This window comes from Protopterus annectens, chromosome 3.part0, assembly GCF_019279795.1.
Source record: "Protopterus annectens isolate FY-2018-M chromosome 3.part0, PAN1.0, whole genome shotgun sequence".
Classification (NCBI taxonomy): Eukaryota; Metazoa; Chordata; order Ceratodontiformes; family Protopteridae; genus Protopterus; species Protopterus annectens.
In genome coordinates, this window is record NC_056731.1 from 358523572 (window position 1) to 358544662 (window position 21091).

Below are 21091 nucleotides of genomic sequence, written 5' to 3' on the forward strand. Positions count from 1 at the left end.
TTACTAAGCCACACCATAGGCTGTATGGGTTTGGAGGTCCCGGAATAACCTCCTGTCCCACTTCAGCTGGCCATGGCACCAGGCACTAGCACATCTGGGCCCCAGCCTTGGACCTCCACCTCTGTTGGCTCTGCACCACCTTCTGGTGGTACTGCCACTGAGGATGGGGCTTGTCATCACCTGGGGAGCAGGTCCAGACAGGAACATGTCTGCTGTCGTACAGTCCCGGACGTGGTGTGTAGGGGGCTCAATAAGGGGTTCTGAGGCCAGATACGTCAGCTCAAGGGCAGAGTGTCATATTTACAGGGTGAGGCTGACCCTCCTAGACAGCCCCCAGCACTGCCTCCTTTGCAGCTGTTTTGGTGCAATGGTAGCTGCCCATGGCTGGGGACCTCCGTCCCACAGTTTCCATCTGAGGGCTCATGGGCTTGTGAATGCCGAATACCCCTCCCCGTCCGAGGTGTATCCCCCCACGTGTCATATACCGACCATGTATGCTGTCTTGTCTGTCATCTTACCCTACCTATCCCTCCACTAGCATACCTATTCTTCTTCCCCCACATCCCACTCTAACCCTACGGAAACAAAAGGCCAATCGGTTCCTAGAACAACATTTGCCCTATAAATAGCTGTCCATTTCACACACGTGTCCACTGGGCACATGTAACCCTTTTAATATGCATCACAACATACTCCAGTTGTCCTCACCCCTGTCTCTCAGACGCACGAGCCTAGTATGCACATGACTACTAAATGTTCCAGGTACCCATGATGGAAACGACCCCATTGTACAGACAACACTACCGGTCCATCTATGGTTACCCCATTTACCTTTATGATGATGATTATGTCGCACACAGCACCTTGCAAGAGTACTGTTCTCACATAATGACTGGACAGGAACTGTTGTGTTAATGTAAATAAATGCACAGAGTGATGTATCTGGCCAATGTACAAATGTTTGCGTGTATGAATGACATATGTCTGTCTGAGGGAATCTTGATATTACATGGGACAACACACTACATAATACAGGTGTTGCTGGTGTTTCCCTTTTCATTCCTTTACAATGCTTTGTTGTCACATGGGATGTTCTTGATATATCTAAGTATATATGTATGTATATGCTGGACATAAACACTCACACATACATCTACATGATGGAATATATTTTCTATACTATTGAATGACTGCGCTGGATGATATGTTTGTGATAAGGTCCGATGTCTGTATATAGTACAGTTGTGTACACTTACCATAAATGTAGATGTTCGAGTGTATTCACTGTTGCAGTTACTACATTTGGGTAATCCTGCTGGCAGGTTGCCCTCAGTCGGCCTGAATTCTAAAGTCTTGGGTCCTGCGTCGGCTGCCGTCGCCCCTTCCCTGACGTCAGGTCATCAGGGGTATAAAAGAAGCATCCAACACCATTTTCTTTAGTTTTTCTTGCCCCAGATGTCAGGTGCCCCCTAAAAGGGTAGCCAAAATTTATATCTATATATAAAATTACATGCACCAATATAAACTTTACCTTCATCCACAAGCAAATACACCACATAGGTTGTATAGATCAGAGAAAGAAAGATTCCATCAGAAGAAAACGGGGATGGCGGGTGGGTAACCTGGACTGCAACAGTGAATACACTCAAGTGATTGCAGTGGGCTGCAGAGGGCATGGCACCCTGTACAGCAGTACAATAGGCACATAACTGCGGACAATGTGCCTTCACTATGTTCCCCACTGGATGCCTGCTACATATGTGATGCCATCACAGAGGCCATACAATGCGTTACACATGTGCCCTGTATGGACCGATGCCACTGACACCAGGGAATACCTGTATCATGCTATCAATGCAGGTGCAGGGTCAACCTGCTGACTATAAGCAGGTTCTGCCACACCAGGCCAGTATTGGCGTATTGGAGGATAACAGTCTGTGTACACATGTGCCAGCCAAACCAGGTAACCTGTACATGTCACTGTACAGTACTGTAGGACATGCACATCCCAGGCAATGTCCATGTCAAGGACTATCAAACATACATGGCATGCATTGCAAAGCTATGGCCATACACAATGGTAACCAGGATGTCAGGACAGTTCATACAATACCCATCTGTGTGGGACATTGCAGACACTACACCCCTGTACCACACTGCACACCACTGTCAGGTGGCGTGATGCCAAGGATTACCCCTCACCCAGCCTTGCTCAGCCAACCACTACACACCCATGAAGCAATGCATACATGCATGTCAGTACTGGCACCTTGTGTCTGCATGTGGGATATGATGCTCCCAACCACAGTCACTCCCTGTATAACTCCCATTGGCATACCAACAGATGTCAAACACGTTCACATGCCCTAACCCATAGAATCTCTGGATATCCCATGTGGTGCATGTAGTACATGTGCATTACTGCAGTGTGGCAAACTAAGTAGTTTGGGAATGTATCTGTGGGCCTGGCAAAGAGTGTCAATGTGAGTCCATTAGAGAGTGTGGTTATGTTGACAATGACATCCGTTTATGTGGACAGCCATGTGTGCTACACCTAATGTATGTCTACTATATCTCTCTTGCAGATGCCGCACACCAGCAAACATATATGTTCTTACAGCACACCAGCATGTCAGCATTGTGGCACATGGAGTAACTGCATGCACTTGTAATATAATGACTAGTCAGTCAGGGGTTTGAACCCCTGTATTGGTAGGTGTGTGACAGACGATGCTTAGGTTTTAGACTCCAAGCCCTTCTCTGGTGTACTTTGCCTCTGTCTGTCCCTCCCACATACTCTCTGGTGGATGTGGAGGTGTACACCTGCTCAGCAGCAGCTTGTGTATTGTAAGTGATGGTCATAATCAGGTGATGGCCTCTGCACCTACTGCAGTCCTCCTCTAGCTGACTGCATGTGGAACAGCTGTGATGATGTTCCCATAGCCATTTGCATGAAAAATACAGTACAATATCTAGGAACATCATGTTGGTGTTTGCCCATGATAGTCGCTGTGGGTGGTACCTGGATTTGGGGTTTGGTAAACGGCATCACAAATGATATCTGGATGTTCCTCAAACAACATAGACAGTGGGAAATAGCCTAAAGACAGGAGGGTGATGTGCCAGACATGACTACAGCATAAATGTGTAGCTATGCTTCATTGAGACTACTGCCTGTTTAACAAGTTGTGTGTGGTAATGGCTATTCTGCATGTTATAAAACTGACAAGACAGTGCTCTGTTTGTGAGAGACCCCTATCTGTAGGGCCATCTGTGGACTGGTCAGTGTGTGTAACCATTTGTTTCCTGTGTTACTCAATGAACACACATCTGTGAACAGCAGGAGCATAGTGTGAGGATTGCAGCCAGTACATGGTGATAGTGATGAGTTACTGCCATCGCATCCCTGACTGGACATATGTCACATGAAACAGTGGTATGACAGACACTGTCTGGGGTTCTCAGTGACATGCCAATAATGGGCCACTGTTCATAGCTGCAGTCACAAGTCTGTGAACAGCAGGAGCATAGTGTGAGGATTGCAGCCAGTACATGGTGATAGTGATGAGTTACTGCCATCGCATCCCTGACTGGACATATGTCACATGAAACAGTGGTATGACAGACACTGTCTGGGGTTCTCAATGACATGCCAATAATGGGCCACTGTTCATAGCTGCAGTCACAAGTCTTCTACACTTTGTACAGATGTCATGCAGTATATACGCATGTGTTGTGCTCCCTCTGCAAATGTATACCATCTGTTGTGTTGGGTTGATGGTCATACTTATGCATGCTATTATAAGTAATCCTGAACGCTGTTGACTATTACTAAGCCATATCTGTGTTTAAACTACAACACCATAGGCTGTATGGGTTTGGAGGTCCCGGTAGAACCTCCTGTCCCACTTCAGCTGGCCATGGCACCAGGAACTAGCACATCTGGGCCCCAACCTTGGACCTCCACCTCTGTTGGCTCTGCACCACCTTCTGGTGGTACTGCCACTGAGGATGGGGCTTGTCATCACCTGGGGAGCAGGTCCAGACAGGAACATGTCTGCTGTCGTACAGTCCCGGACGTGGTGTGTAGGGGGCTCAATAAGGGGTTTTGAGGCCAGATACGCCAGCTCAAGGGCAGAGTGTCATATTTACAGGGTGAGGCTGCCCCTCCTAGACAGCCCCCAGCACTGCCTCCTTTGCAGCTGTTTTGGTGCAATGGTAGCTGCCCATGGCTGGGTACCTCCGTCCCACTGTTTCCATCTAGGGGCTCATGGGCTTGTGAATGCCGAATACCCCTCTCCATCCGAGGTGTATCCCCCCACGTGTCATATACTGACCATGTATGCTGTCTTGTCTGTCATCCTACCCTACCTATCCCTCCACTAGCATACCTACTCTCCTTCCCCCACATCCCACTCTAACCCTATGGAAACAAAAGGCCAATCGGTTCCTAGAACAACATTTGCCCCATAAATAGCTGTCCATTTCACACACGTGTCCACTGGGCACATGTAACCCTTTTAATATGCATCACAACATACTCCAGTTGTCCTCACCCCTGTCTCTCAGGCGCACGAGCCTAGTATGCACATGGCTACTAAATGTTCCAGGTACACATGATGGAAACGACCACATTGTACAGACAACACTACCGGTCCATCTATGGTTACCCCATTTACCTTTATCATGATGATGATGTCGCACACAGCACCTTGCAAGAGTACTGTTCTCACATAATGACTGGACAGGAACTGTTGGTGTTAATGTAAATAAATGCACAGAGTGATGTATCTGGCCAATGTACAAATGTTTGCGTGTATGAATGGCACGTCTGTCTGAGGGAGTCTTGATATTACATAGGACAATACCACTACATAATACAGGCGTTGCTGGTGTTTCCCTTTTCATTCCTTTGTAATGCTTTGTTGTCACATGGGATGTTCCTGATATATCTATATATATGTATGTATCTATATGCTGGACATAATCACTCACAACATACATCTACATGATGGAATATATTTCCTATGCTGTTGAATGACTGCGCTGGATGATATGTTTGTGATAAGGTCCGATGTCTGTATATAGTACAGTTGTGTACACTTACCATAAATGTAGATGTTCGAGTGTATTCACTGTTGCAGTTATTACATTTGGGTAATCCTGCTGGCAGGTTGCCCTCAGTCGGCCTGAATTCTAAAGTCTTGGGTCCTGTGTCGGCTGCCGTCGCCCCTTCCCTGACGTCAGGTCGTCAGGGGTATAAAAGAAGCAGCCAACACCATTTTCTTTAGTTTTTCTTGCCCCAGATGTCAGGTGCCCCCTAAAAGGGTAGCCAAAATTTATATCTATATATAAAATTACATGCACCAATATAAACTTTACCTTCATCCACAAGCAAATAGACCACATAGGTTGTATAGATCAGAGAAGGAAAGATAGATTCCATCAGAAGAAAACGGGGATGGCGGGTGGGTAACCTGGACTGCAACAGTGAATACACTCAAACATCTACATTTATGGTAAATGTACACAACTGTACTATGTTCTTCGTGTTTCCCTGTTGCAGTCATTACATTTGGGTAGATTCCCAAAGCTATGGTTGGGAGGCTGGAGCTAAACAGCATTAGGAGAGGCTATGAGACCCTGCAGAACTGCAGTGGCAAAGCCTGCCCTGGATTTAGAATAGAGTGGCAGATGATAGTGCTTTGTAAAGGTGTACACTGAACTCCAAGTAGCTGCCTCTAAAATGTCCTTGGTTGGTACTCCCCTGAGAAAGGCTGCTGAAGTGGCTGCAGATCTCCTGGAAATTGGCCTAATGCCCCTAGGCACTGGCTTGCCATGTTATAAGTAGCAGAAAGGAATGCAGTGGCCTATCCACTTTGAAATAGTCTGCTTTGAGATAGCCTTTTCTTATGATCCTGCAGCATATGCCACTAGTAATTGCTCTGTCTTTCTGAAAACTTTCTGTCCAAGTAGAATCTAAGCTGTTTGTATAAGTCCAAAGAATGCAGAATAATTCTTTCCCCCTTGTTCTGTGGATTTGGATAAAAAGTTGGCAGATGAATGGTTTGGTTAAGAGCCACACTGGATACCACTTTAGGCATAAATGTTGGGTTTGTCCTCAGAGAGACCCCATCCGGATAAAAGATTCCACAGCCATGAGTGCCTGTAGCTCTGAAATTCATCTTGCAGAAGTTATTGCTAGAAGCAGAGATGTTTTCCAAGATAAAAACTTTATATCAGCAGTAGCAGCTGACTCAAAAGGAGGCAGGGTGAGTTTTTTCAAGACATAGTTGAGGTCCCACGCAGGCACTGGTGATCTCCTTGGAGGCCTTAAATTTTTGGCTCCTCTGAGGTACTGTTTTAATAAGGGATGAGAAAAGATTGGTGGTTCTGCATTGTATTGAGCCGAAATGGCAGAGGCATGAATTTTAATAGATGAGAAAGATAGGCCTTTGTCCAGCATCTCAGTTAAGTATTGTAAAATCTGAGGAATATTTGGCACAGCTGTATCTGTTGCTTGTGCCTGGTTCCAAGCACAGAATCTCTTCCATTTTCCAGCATAAGATTTTCTAGTACTTAGGCCTTCTGGCTTCCAAATGACATCCATCACAGCTTTGCTGAGAGGTGTGTTTTGTATCACTACTTTATCCGCCATGCTGCCAGGTTTAAAGTCCTGAGCTGGCTATGCAGGATCTGATTGTTTTGCTGGGACAGTAGATGCGGTACTTGAGGTAAGCTGGGCATTGAGACAAGCTCCTTAATATTGGGTACCAGTGCTGGTGGGGCCAGTCTGGTGCAATCAGTATCATCTTTGGCTTCTCCTGTCTGACCTTTAGGAGTACCTTGGGGAGGAGAGGCAGAGGGGGAAAGGCATATACTGATAGGTTTTTCCAGCTGAAGGATAGGGCGTCCACTTTCCATGCTAGTCTGTGATAAATCCTTTTTCAGAATCTTTTTAGTTGGTTGTTGTGAGAGGAGGCAAATAGATCTATGTCCGGGCATCCCCATTTCGTTGTTATCATGCTGAAGACTTGTGGATCCAGCTGCCACTCATGGAGATCCATGAGGTTTCTGCTTAGTTCGTCTGCCAGAGTATTTTTTATTCCTGGCAGGAATTGTGCCTGTAGATGTACTTGGTAAGTCAATGCTGTGTCCCACAAAGTCATGGCTAGTCTGCAAAGGGGGTAAGAATGTGTGCCCCCCTGCTTGTTTATATACCACATGACCGTGGTGTTGTCTGTCTTTATCAGTAGTTGTCCTGGATGAAGTAGGTCCTTGAAGGCTGTCAGGGCATTTTGAACAGCTAGCATCTCTTTTTGATTGATATGTAGATGCATTTGGTTTGAGGTCCATGTGCCCTGAATGCATCTTCCTGCCATGTGGGCCCCCCAGGCATAATCTGATGCATCCTTTGTTAGTGTCTGCCTGGCTGGGGGTAATGTGAATGGCTGTCCCTTCTTTTGGTGACAAGCCTTTGCTCACCATCGAAACTCCTGCTACAGGCAGGGAATGAGAGTAATTATAGTTTCCAGGCTCTGGCAATGTTGAGTCCAAACACTTTTTAGGTACCACTGAAGTTTCCTCATATGCAGTCTTGCATATGGAATTAGCAGGATGCAGGATGCCATGAAGTCCAAAGCCTGCAGAATTTTTCTTGCAGATAACTGGGCCTTTGTTGCTAACATTTTGAAACAGGTAGTCAGTTGCCTTTGTTTGTCTGATGTGAGATAAGCCATCTGGGCAGTTGTAGTTAAGCTTGCACCCAGGAATATTATCTCTTGAGAGGGTACTAGCTTTGACTTCTTTTCACTGACTGTGTACCCTAGGCATGTTAGAAGTTTTTTCACAAACACCAGATGCTGTAGAAGGATGTCCTTGTTCTCTGCTTGAATTAGACAGTCGTCCAAGTAAGGATATATTTGTATTCCTCTGTCTGCAGAATGCAATTACTGGTGCAAGGCACTTTGTAAAGACCCTGGGCGCAGTGGATAAGCCAAAGGGCAGTGCAGAGAATTGGTAATGCATTATGCCAGCCTTGAATCTGAGGTATCTTCTGCATATTTGTCTGATAGGGACATGCAGGTATGCCTCTCTTAGGTCTAAAGTTACATGCCAAGCGTACTTGCCCAGCATGGGCAGAAGTTGCTGCAAAGTCAACATTTTGAATTTTGGTATATCCAGGAATGTGTTCAGAATTGATAGGTCCAGTATTGGCCTCCAGGTCTTGTCCTTTCTGGGTACCAAGAACAGTCTTGAGTAAAATCCTTGTCCCCGCTCTTGCTCTGGCACTTGTTGAATGGCTCTCATGTCCATGAGGGATGAGACTTGTTTTTGTGCCTCTGCCCATTGATTTTTTTGGCAGAAATGGCCAGCCGTTTGCCTTTGGCAGGGTATGGAAATGGAACTTGTAGCCTTGTGACACGATATTTAGAACCCACTTGTCCTGGGTTATAATGTGCCAATTTTGAGAAAAAAGTGCTAATTTTCCCCCTAAGGGTGCTGCCAGGAAATAAGTGCTTGGTGCAGGCAGGGGGAAGTCATTGGGACTGTTTCCTGTAAGGTTGTGATTTGTCTTCTCCACTTTTGCAGGAAGAAGCACTCCATTGCTTTGACCTGTACGAAGCTTGCACCTGGGATCTGCCTCTAGGGCGTCTGGGTCTGCCCCTTTGAGGTCTGTCTGACACAGGAAAGGACCAATTCTTTGTTGGCCAGTGTCTACTAAACCTAGGTGGCTGTACTTGTAAGAAATCTTTGACCGTTTGCATAGATTTAGCCTTGTCCTCCATTTTAACACCTCTTCTGCCTTAACACCAAACAAAGTATCATGCTGTAAAGGTGCATCTAATAATTTAACTTTAACATGATCAGGCAGATTTAGTTCCTTTAACCAAGCATGCCTTCTAATTACAGAACCTGTAACTGCGGCCCTGCAGGAGGCCTCTAAAGAATCAAAACCACATTGCAAAGTATGTTTTCCAACTTGTACAGCTGCATGCAATATGTCCTGCATTTCCTTGTTTTCTGCACATTCAGAGTTTAACAACATTTTCTGTTTAAGCAATGCCATGACATGTTGCTGATATTTGAGCATAAGAAAAACTGACAGTTTAAGGCCCTTATAGCCAAGGTAGCAGATGTGTAAACCTTTTTACCACATCTATCCAGTGTCCTAGAATCCCTGACAAAGGGGTAGGGTTTTTTGCAGTGAAAGCCTTAACTCCCTTGGGACCCTGAGAAATAGTTTCTGGGTCTGCAGCAGGGTTTTTAAAAAGGAATTTATGTGAGTCAGGAACCCTCTAATATCTGTCAGGCTTAACAGGAGCCGGAGGTAAGGAGTCGGGGTAAGGCTAGACTCCGAAAACACATCTACAATGTCTAACACAGGAGGGATGGCTAGTGACTTGTGCTGAGGTACTAACAGGAAATCCCTGAGCCTCTTTTTAGTTTCTGAAAAATCTTGGCTCTCCCAGTGGAAATGCTCCCTCATGTTATGTAAAGTTTCCCCAAAAGAATAGCCTCAGGAGGAGAAGCTGAAGGTATGGATTCTTCAGCATCAGAATCCTCATAGGGGGGGAAAAGAATATTCCTGCTCAGAAGAGGAATCAGAAGAAATGGAAACCTGATCTGAAGATTCATAGTCAGTCTCTTGTCTAGGCCTCTTATCAGGAGGGGGATGGGAACCCCTGATCAAGGTAATGAAGTCTTCGGCCATTTTGAGTATCTGTTTTTTGGGCATGGAGGCCTGTCCACATGGCTCTTGAGTTTGCTTCTTTGCCTTTGAAGGTGCTTTAGTCTTTGCTTTTGAAGTCGGTTTAATGTATAGATGTTTAGGTCTGAATACACCCTCAGAAGCCGGTGCCTTGAGTTTCCAGTGGCATAGCTGACTCCACGTGGGAGTCGGTAGCAGCCTGCGACTCTAAAGTAGCAGTCATCAGGGGCTGCGAAAAGTGCCTCACTGAGAACCGGTGAACCATCGACTGGCTTAGGAGAAGCTTTGTCGTCGGTTTTGGGCCTCGGCTGTCTTTCTTTTTCTTTGCGTTTTTTGTGAACTCCGGTAGTCGGATGGCTTTCCGACAACATTTCTGGATAATTAAACCTGCATCCAAAGTAGTTTAAAGCAAAATCATACGACGCTTAATAGTGCATTGGTTAAATCTAGCACAAAACAGACAACCCAGAAAGCTATGATCAGGGCCTAGGCAAGAATGAAAGTCCTTATGAGGTATTTGCTTCCCACAAGAAATACAATTATTAACTTTTTCTGACATCGGTTCTGGAGCAAGAAAAAAGTTTCCCCAACAGGGTACTTGACTTCGGATCTGAAATTCGAACTCGAAAATCTCAGGAGTCGGTCGACCGGCACTTGCGAACTGCTTCTGCTTCGGGCACCGCACGGCAAGAAAGACTAAAGAAAATGGTGTCGGCTGCTTCTTTTATACCCCTGATGACCTGACATCAGGGAATGGGTGATGGCAGCCGATGCAGGACCCAAGACATTGGAATTCAGGCTGACTGAGGGCAACCTGCCAGCAGGATTACCCAAATGTAATGACTGCAACAGTGAAACACGAAGAACATCTGCCATGGCTTAGTGGTAAATCACAATAGCTGTGCATGCAGGGTCCTGGTTTAGAGCCTTGCAGAGGCCGTTTATTTTGTTGCTGGGCAGAACAAGGCTATTGAATACAGAGTGATTAAGGCACATTAAAGCAGTTATGAGCAGGTGTGAGTGGGTTTGTGTGGTGCTAAGCAATGCTAACCTCTTGTTACAGTTTCTTACAATCAGTTAGCCTCTATATTGCTTTACCAGTGTAATACTCGCATAGTGGCAGCCAAATAGGCTTATACCCGCTTGCTCCCGCACTTGCAAATGCACTGCATTTGGTGTTTGCATCTAACATTCACACCCCTGGGTGGGAATGAGGACTACGATATTACCTTATGATGCCTATTACATCGGATTACATGCCTACAGTATCGGGAATGGCTGCCCATTAGGCGACAGCATTCCGTTCGACTGTATGGAATCCGCGGCCTGTCCAGAGTTTGATTCATATTATTGGTTCCTCTTACAATCTGCACCCGTCTGGCTAATACATGGGAACTGACACTTTTCAATACAAACGAGTAACTGGGTTTTGGAACCCACATCCTTCAGCCGCGTCATGCTACTGCATACCTAATATTCTATCATCTTTCTAAGGTTGTCAGTGTAATATGTGCTTTCTGTCCCTATCAGACCTCTCATACGACTGGGGAAAAATACAAACTGAATCAGGGACAGAGCATAACAACATCAGGGACACATTTAAATTATTGGTGCTATTAACCTGACACATTGACAGACTCAGAGCATATGAATTCATACACATTTTCTGAGGTAAATGATGTTTATAACTCTTAACTGTTGTCATTATTCATTACATGTAATTCACCACCTTTCCACCAAATGTCACTAGTTTTAAGAGGGATTAAGTGGGACAGAGTTAGAAACTGAGTCGAAATCAGGGACAGTTCACAGGTATGGTCCCTATTTGTTCCCCCAGTGGTTTATGTCCTGTCCAGTGGATGTGCTCTTAGGGGTTTGAGAGGTATGGGAATCAGCTATGCCCATTTTGGAATATTACTTACATCCCCGGGGCAGTCCTAATACGACTGCGCCAGCCAACACCTGCACGTCTAGGCCCATAATTGCATACCCATAGTTCCCCCACCTGCCACTCCTCTATAGCACTCATCCTTACTGTGGGTGCAGGTGGGGTATAAACACACCACTACACACTGCCCACTCTCCCAGTGTCAGGACACATCATACATTGTGTCGACCCATGGGTTATCAGGCTTGTACTACCTACTGGTCCATGTACATCTACAGCCTGGTCTGATAAGTCATTACCGGGACTGCCTCCGATCATTAATTTTTGGTGTCCCACAAGGGACATCGATGTCTATATTTCAAGATTAGACCTGGCAGGTCTCTCCCACTGGTAGTATCCTGTCAGTGGTCTGGGAAGCAGTGGTGTGTTTACCTTTATTGTGTGTCTGTATGTCTCACCAGTCTAGCTGGGGGGTGAAAGGGTTGATGCTACGTGTTACACATTTGTTTATTAGACCCCTCACCCCCATATGGATGGCCTGTGAACACATGTTACTCGTACCATATCCTAGCTATATACATGTCTATATTTACAGTCACATATATAATTACTACATACAGATATATCTGTATATGTATGCATACATGTATATTTATATTTTGCTGTCTATGTATCTCACAACATATGGGTCTATGGGTGTCTGCATATGTATAATTTATATGTGGGTATGTATCTGTAGTCTGTCTCTGTATGTATTTACTACAGAGAGGGAGAGGCTTATCTCTATGTCGCTATGGGTAGCTTACACACACATACCTCTACATATCTATGTCTACATCTGGTTATTCCGTTCCTTGCCATATAGATTACACTGTGCTGTAGTGGGACTCGTAGTGGGTGTGGTTGCTCATTGGACAATGCCTCTGCCCAATGAACACTTGCGCTTACATCCCTAGGGCTGTCCAAATAGGCCCACATCAGCCAATATCTGCACACCTAGACCCATAATTAGCTACCCATAGTTCCCCCACCCGCACCTCTTCAACAGCACTCATCCTTACTCCGGGTCCTGGTCTGTTCTGGACACACCACTACACGCTGCCCACTCTCCACTTCACGGGACCCATTTCATACAATTGTCTCGGCCCATGGATCATCAGGGTTTCCCACCCTTGTATTACGAGTATGTATACCAGCCAGAATGTTCGGTCTATCACCTTCGTTTGGTCTTCATAATTTTTGGGGTGTCCCGCAAGGTACACTCCTGTCTGTGTTTCAAGAATAGAATTCACAGGTGCACTTTGTACCCCCCTGGTTGTATCCTGCCTGTGGTCTGGGGAGCAGTGGACTCTCTACATTGTTTGTGTGTATGTTTCCCGTGTCTGGCTGGGGGGTGGAAGGTCATGCTATGTGTTTCATGTTTCTTGCTTGGGCTCCTCACTTCCATTGGCATAGCCTGTGAACATATGTCATTCTCATGTGCTGTTTCCTATCATAGCTGTATATCTGTGTATATCTACGCGCACACACACAAACATATATATATATATATATATATATATATATATATATATATATATATATGTGTGTGTGTGTGTGTGTGTGTGTGTGTGTGTGTATATATATATATATATATATATATATATATATATATATATATATATATATATATATATATATACATATATATATATATATATATATATATATATATATATATATATATATATATGTGTGTGTGTGTGTCTGTAAAACAATACATACCACACGCAAACGCACTTACACATGCTTACTGGTGTTTATATATGCTTGACCTGCTTACTAGTGCCTTATTCATTATGACACTGACACTTCACTCCAGTTAACTTTTAATTGATATTTTGCAGGTTATACAGTGGACAGATGTTGCAGTATGTTCATGTACAGATTACCGATGGTAAATGGTATGTGATACAGTGGGATTCGGTACGGGAATGTCTGTTCGTTAGCCAGTTGCTCGAACCAATACACTATTGCTGTGCTGCTTCATTTGCATATATACCCATATACCCATGGCTCCTGGTTCCTAAAACACACACCCCAATGCCTCCCTAACACTGCAGTCATCCATTCTCCAGTCGGATTTGAGGTGTATCCACACCACTACACATTGGCCACTCCCTACTCCTACAGACCCATCCCATTGGTTGACTCACTCCACGTATCCTCAGAACTCCCACACGTTTAGTCCACAAACATTGGTGACATGAGTGATCAAAAGAATACTATTTGCAATTTTTGGGTTGTCCTACATGGGATACGCATGTGTTTATATATCAAGATTAGACTCTATACTTCATTATATCCTTACTCCCGTTAAAGTACAGTTTTTTTACCTACCATAAATGTAGATGTTCATGTGTTCACCCTGCTGCAGTCGTCACACTTGGGTTATCCTGCCGTCAGGCAGTCCTGCAGTCGGCGTGAGTTCCAAAGTCTTGGTCCGGCGTCAGTTGCTGTCGCTTCTTCCCTGACGTCAGTGCGCCAGGGGTATATAAGAGGCATCCGACACCATTTTCTTCAGTTTTTCTTGCCCCAGATGTCAGGTGCCCCCAATAGGTAGGCAATATATATATATATATGTATATTTTTTATATATATATATATATATATATATATATATATATATATATATACATACACATATATATATATATATATATATATATATATATATATATATATATATATATATAAATAAAACAATACCTTCAGGCACAAGCAAATACACCACAAAGGTTGTATAGGATAGAGTGGTATAGATAAGTTCAGCTAGTTCAGAGGGGGTGGTAGGAGGGTAACCTGGACTGCAGCAGGGTGAACACTCGAACATCTACATTTATGGTAGGTACAAAACTGTACTATGTTCATCGTGTTACCCTGCTGCAGTCGTCACACTTGGGTTGAATCCCAAAGCTAAGGATGGGTGGTGGAATTAAACAGGGTTAGAAGAAGCTAGTAGGCCCTGCAAAACTGCAGTGGCAAAACCAGCTCTAGTCTTAGAATATAGGGGTAAGTGATAGTGTTTGGTGAAGGTGGGCACTGAACTCCAAGTTGCAGCTTCCAGAATATCCTTGGTTGGCACTCCCCTGAGAAAGGCTGCTGATGTAGCTGTAGCCCTGGAGGAGTGGGACCTAATGTTAGCAGGTACCGGTTTCCCATGATGCATGTAGCAGAAACGTATGCAATGCCCTATCCATTTAGAAATGGTCTGTTTTGAGATAGCTTTTCCTTGTGATTCTGCAGCATAGGCTACAAAGAGCTGTTCAGATTTTCTGAAAGCCTTAGTTTTATCCAAGTAGTAACGTAATTGCCTGTGATTGTCCAAAGAGTGCAGGAGTCTTTCTCCTTTGTTCTGGGGATTTGGGAAAAAGGTGGGCAAATGAATGGTTTGGTTTAGGGCCACACTGGATACCACCTTTGGCATAAAGGTAGGGTTAGTTCATAGAGAGACTCTGTCTTGATGAAAAATGAGGAAAGGCTCCACTGCCATTAGTGCCTGTAGCTCTGAGACTCTTCTAGCTGAGGTTATTGCTAGTAGCAGGGCAGTTTTCCATGAAAGAAATTTTAAATCAGCTGAAAACGCTGGTTCAAAGGGCGGCAGTGTACGCTTTTCCAGAACAAAGTTGAGATCCCAAGTAGGTGTTGGTGCTCTCCTGGGTGGCCTTATGTTCTTAGCCCCTCTGAGGTACTGTCTTAGGAGTGGATGTGAGAATAAAGGAGTATCCGTGTTGTAATGAGCTGAAATTGCTGAGGCGTGGATCTTAATAGATGAAAAGGAAAGTCTTTTGTGCAACATCTCAGTTAAATATTGTAGAATCTGAGGAATGTTTGGAACAAGGGGATTTTGGCCTTTAGCCTGGTTCCAGGCGCAAAATCTTTTCCATTTGTCTGAATAGGTTTTTCTAGTGCTGGGCCTCCTGGCCTCCAGAATGACTTCCATAACAGCTTTGGATAGAGGAGTTGGCTGGTTGTTTAGGTAATTTGCCATGCAGCCAGGTTTAAAGTCTTGAGCTGGCTGTGCAGAATCTGATTGTCTTGCTAGGTGAGGAATTTGTGGTAAAATCCATGGTGGGCCGTGGGCCATGTTCCTTAGAATTGGATACCAAGGTTGGCGTGGCCAGTCTGGTGCAATGAGTATCATTTGTGGCCTCTCTAATCTGACTTTCAGCAGTACCTTTGCTAGAAGAGGCAGTGGAGGAAAGGCATATACTGTTAATGTTTTCCAACTGAATGAGAGGGCGTCCACTTTCCAAGCTTGTGGATGGAATGTCCTTGTGCAAAATTTTTGAAGTTGGTAGTTTTGGGGGCTGGCAAACAGATCTATGTGTGGGTGTCCCCATTTTTGAGCTATCATTGCAAATACTTGTGGATCTAGTTTCCACTCGTGTGGATCCATGATGTTTCTGCTTAGGTCATCTGCCAAAGTGTTTTTCTTTCCTGGCAGGAAGTGTGCTTGTAATTGAATCTGGTAAGACAGTGCTGTGTTCCACAAGGTCATTGCTTGCCTGCACAGAGGGTAGGAATGTGTGCCCCATTGCTTGTTTATGTACCACATTACTGTGGTGCTGTCCGTCTTTATTATTAGTTGTCCTGGGTGTAAGAGGTCCTTGAAAGCTGTTAGGGCATTCTGTACTGCTAGCATTTCTTTTTGATTGATATGCAGATGCCATTGATCTGTAGTCCATTTGCCCTGAATGCACTGTCCTGCCATGTGTGCTCCTCAAGCATAGTCCGATGCATCTGTTGTCATAGTTTGCCTGGCTGTGGGTAAAGTGAAAGGCTGACCCTTGTTGAGGTGACACGTTTGTGCCCACCATAGAAACTCCTGTTGAAGGCAGGGAATGAGTGGTATTACTGTTTCCAAGTTGTGGCTGTGCTGAGTCCATACACTTTTCAGGTACCATTGTAATTTCCTCATATGCAGTTTTGCAAATGGTATTAGTAGTATGCAAGATGCCATGAATCCCAAGGCCTGCAGAATTTTTCTTGCACGGAGTTGGGTCTTTGTTGCCATTATTTTGAAATACTGCGTCAGCTGTTGTTGCTTGTCTGGCATGAGATAAGCCATCTGGGCAGTTGTATTCAAGCTGGCACCCAGGAATATTATGTTTTGTGAGGGCACTAGTTTTTCATTTACTGTGTACCCTAGGCAACTTAGAAGGTGTTTGACAAATGCCAGATGCTTTAAAAGAATGTCCTTGCTTTCTGCTTGAATAAGGCAGTCATCCAGGTATGGGTATATTTGAATTCCTCTTTGTCTGCAGTATGCAATCACTGGTGCCAGGCATTTTGTGAAGACCCTGGGCACAGTAGATAAGCCAATGGGCAGTGCAGAGAATTGATAGTGTGTTGACCCTGCAATGAAGTGGAGGTATCTTCTGCAATTTTGTCTGATAGGGACATGCAGGTATGCCTCCTTGAGGTCCAACGTTACTAGCCAAGCATTTTTGCCCAGCATGGGAAGAAGCTGCTGTAGTGTTAGCATCTTGAATTTTGATACTTGCATATAGGTGTTCAGAATTGAAAGATCCAGAATGAGTCTCCATGCTTTGTCTTTTTTTGGGACTAGAAAGAGTCTTGAGTAAAATCCTTGTCCTTGCTCCTGTGTAGGTACCTGTTGAATGGCTCTCATGTCCATGAGAGCTGTAATTTGTTTTTGTGCCTCTGCCCATTGATTTGGTGGCAGGTTTGGCATTCCTTTTTTCCTTGGCAAGGTATGAAAGTGGAATCTGTATCCTTGTGAGACAATGTTTAGGACCCATTTGTCTTTTGTGATGATGTGCCAGTTGTCTGCAAAAAATGCTAATTTTCCTCCCAAGGGAGCTGCCAGGAGAGATTTGCTTGGTAGTTTGAGGACTGAGTCATTGTGTTTGTCTTCTACTAGCTTGGGGCCTGTCTTCTCCTCCTTTCTGGGTAGCAGTGCCCCATTGGCGAGGTTTGTAAGGGCCTTGTGACTGACGTCTGCCCCTTGGGCGTCTGTATTTGCTCCTCTGTGATCTGTCAAAAGCTGGAAAGGACCAGTTTTTTGTTGGCCAATTTCTGCTGAAACGAGGGGGTTGTACCTGTAAGAAATCCTTGACAGTCTGCATAGACTTTGCCTTATTCTCCATTTTCTTTAAGACCTCTTCTGCTTTGACACAAAATAATACATCCTGCTGTAAAGGTGCATCCAATAATTTTGCTTTAACATGATCAGGCAGGGTTTGTTCTTTTAACCAAGTATGTCTACGTATGACAGACCCAGTAACAGCTGCTCTACAGGAAGCTTCCAATGAATCAAATCCACATTGAAAAGTATGTTTGCCCACCTGTTCAGCTGCATGCAACAGATCTTGCATTTCCTTGAATTCAGACTGTTCAGAATGTGTGCTCATTTTTTGTTTTAATTGAGACATTAGGAATTGCTGATATTTCAGCATGTGAAACTGACAATTTAATGCTCTCATAGCCAGAGTTGCTGAGGTGTATATTTTCTTTCCCCATCTATCTAGGGCTCTGGAATCCCTTTCAGAGGGCACAGGACTTTTTAGCCATAGAAGCTTTAGCCCGTTTGGGACCCTGGGAAATTGTTTCTGGGTCAGCCACAGGGCTTTTATAAAGGAATTTGTGTGAGTCAGGCACTCTGTAGTATCTGTCTGGTTTGGCTGGAGCAGGAGGTAGAGAGTTTGGATTTAGACTAGACTCCAAGTAAACATCATCCACAATGTCTAAAACTGGAGGGATAGCAAGTGGTCTGTGCTGGGGTAGTAAAAGGAACTCTCAGAGCCTTTTCTTAGAATCAGAGTAGTCCTGGCCTTCCCAGTGGAAATGTTCCCTCATGGTATGTAAAATTTCCCCAAAGGAGTAGTCTTCAGGGGGAGATGCTGAGGGGATACAGTCTTCAGCATCAGAGTCTTCATAAGGGGGAAAAGTGTAATCCTGTTCCTCAGAAGAATCTGAGGAAATTGAAACCTGGTCAGAGGAAGCATAATCCTCCTCTTGTCTTGGTCTTTTATCTGGGGGGGGGATGGGAACCCCTGATTAGAGTAATCAAATCTTCAGCCATCTTAAACATCTGTTTCTTAGGCATGGGGCCTTGAACTGTAGACTGATGTACAGTCTTTTTTGGTTTTAATGGAGTTTTAAGCTTAGCATAAGACTTAATGGTGAGTGTAGTCGGTCTGAAGACACTTTCTGCAACCAAAGGTGTTTCCACTGCACGGGGGTCTCCTTCTGCTCTGGTGTTGGAAGGTCCTAATGAAGATGGCTGCGCTGGCCTTGTACACTCCGCTTGAGAATCCACAACTGTCTGGGGTTCCAATTCTGTGGTCATCAGGGGCTGCGTAGACGCCTCACTGAAAACCGGAGAACTGGCGACAAGCACAGCAGAGGCTTCGGAGTCTGGATTGTTCCTAGGCTGCCTGTCCTTATCCTTGTGTTTTTTATACATGCCAGTCGTCGGCTGCGCCGACGGCATGATATAATTAAATTTCCTACCAAAGTATGTTGTGCGAAGTCAAAACAGCGTTTGATAGTTCGTTTATTAAACCTAGCACAAAACCGACAACCTGTGATGTCTAGGGGCCTAGGAAAGGAATACAATAAGAATGGAAGTCCTTAAGAGGTATTTGCTTCCCACAAGAAATGCAATTGTTAAAGTTTTCTGACATCGGACTGAGGCAAGAAAAGGTTCCCCAACGGGGTACTTAGCTTTATTGAAGACTTCGGACTGAAATCCGATTCGAAAATCTCAGGTGTCGGCCGACCGGCACTTGTGAACTGCTTCTGCTTCGGGCACCGCACAGCAAGAAAGACTGAAGAAAGTGGGGTCAGATGCCTCTTATATACCCCTGGCGCACTGACGTCAGGGAAGAAGCGACAGGAATCTACGTCGGACCAAGATTTTGGAATTCAGGCCAACTGTGGGACCGCCTGACGGCAGGATAACCCAAGTGTGACGACTGCAGCAGGGTAACACGATGAACATCATGACACTACAATAAATTAATAACTATGACTATGTGGTAACACACACGTTACACGAGAGCCTAATTATGTACGTGTTCAGCGTATTTCTTTTACAAATTGACCCGTTTAGTAATTGGAGTTGCCATAGCAGGCAGATCACAGGAATGATTCCATGTGTGGGGAAAGTTCTCACATTTGATTATTTTCAACACAGCACTGACTTCGGACATTGTACACTCTTCTGCGTTTTAGCAGTTTCGTCCCATCCCTCTTCTGCACAACCTATTATTCTATCTACTCAAGGTTTGTAAGGGAACATTCATGTTATTTATGTCTGCAAATGGAATTAATGTGTTACAGAGAATGTGCTACTACATATTGATGTCTGCACGTGTGTATGCATATACACTTATAACGAACTCGCTGACCTGCATGGGATTGTCCAATTAGAACCAGCCTATCCAACCCTGGCACTCCTGGCTCCATAATTTTATACCCATAGTTCCTCCACCCCACCTGTGTTCAAAATACACACATACCATCCATTGTCCACTTGTTATCGCAGCCATGACACACCTCCACACATTGCCCTCTCCAGAGCGTTAGGGGTCCTACACGTATGTTGTCCCACCCCATGTATTCTCAGGCTCTCCCACCATTTAGTCCTTGAACATACCTGCCCTTGCTTGTGTAATGGCTGGATGGCCAAATGGTCTATCAATTTTTGGTAGTCCCACCAGGGACTACCCTTTGTGTGTAAAGTAGACTTAGCAAATAAACAATGTTACTCCCACTGGTAATATCCTGCCTGTGGTGTGAGTAGCAGTGCTTTGCTCACTCCTGCCCAACTGGATATGACATACGCTGACAGCACTATATAATACTGGGGTTGCTGTTGATTCTCTTCTCATTCCTTTTTTATGCTTTATTGTTACGTCGTTCTTTCTTCATAAAATATATATATATATATATATATATATATATATATATATATATATATATATATATATTATATATCTGTATATACTTGTATACATTTCCTATGCTGGGCACTGTTTAGACCCACGTAAGTGCACTCAGACTTGCTTACTGACATGTGTTTACTGCTGCTTATTTGTGATTACACTTCCTTTCCTTACTAGTACCTTATTCATTATGACAGTGCCACTTTGCTTGAATATTTAAGTTAAATATCTCATACGATACTCTTATGTCGGTTTTATGACAAAACGACATTCATTCCACATGGAAAATTATATTTGCTACTGTTGGGCTTGAACCGTGAATGCCTGTTTGTTAGGTGGATGCTCTAAACGCAACACTATTGACACTTACGTTGATTCCGCATGTTTTTCTCTATTTGAATGAATATGATGTGTAAGCTACGCTCGGCGGAGGACAGTGACGTGCAGACATGCTGCACTTTGCTTACACCTTCGATATTGCAGCAATTCGAATGTATAATAGGGACACAGGGACAGGGTATCTAACTGTAAAAGTTC